This window comes from Charadrius vociferus, unplaced genomic scaffold (genome assembly GCF_000708025.1).
Source record: "Charadrius vociferus isolate BGI_N301 unplaced genomic scaffold, ASM70802v2 scaffold787, whole genome shotgun sequence".
NCBI lineage: Eukaryota > Metazoa > Chordata > Aves > Charadriiformes > Charadriidae > Charadrius > Charadrius vociferus.
Window position 1 is genome coordinate 374646 of NW_009649307.1, and position 527 is coordinate 375172.

A 527-nucleotide genomic window follows, 5' to 3' on the forward strand; every position below is an offset into this window, starting at 1 on the left:
ATTTTATTATTAATATTTCATTAAAGTAGTTTAGTTCCTTCTAAACTCATAAGTCTTTTTTTCCCTTCTCTGCCCCTCTCTTTGAAGAAGGGTAGAGGGGAACATCTGTCGGTCCCATCTGGGGTCCCCCAGGTCCCCAGTAGCCGATTTGGCGTAAACCACAACACCCCCCAAGTCCATAAAAAGGCTTCTAAGTTTGTTGTTAGGAATGCCTACATCTTTCTGGAGTTTGTCATGTTCCTGCTCAATCCCTGCTTCTTCAAGCCAACCTCAAGGTACACGGCCACACTGGCTGACATGAAGTTACACACCTTCCTAGTTTGAAACTAAAATTCAACCTGCTTGCTAATTTTTGGGTAAAAACCTAGACCCATCCTCTTTATCCATTACAGTCCAACTTCTTTCCAAAATCCATACTCTTTGAGGCTATCTTTGAACCTGGACATTTTTCCTTCCCTATCATCATCATAATCTCTCTCTCTACTTCTACTAAGTCCCATGTTGAAGAAAATCACCAGAATTAAAAT

At 41.0% G+C, this 527-nt stretch overlaps 1 protein-coding gene across 2 annotated transcripts in view; it reads right to left on the reverse strand.

The window, feature by feature from the left end:
• The window catches only part of USP22 (ubiquitin specific peptidase 22), a 71308-nt gene that overhangs the window by 10620 nt on the left and 60161 nt on the right, over positions 1-527 (reverse strand). The gene's annotated exons all lie outside the window — the stretch shown is intronic.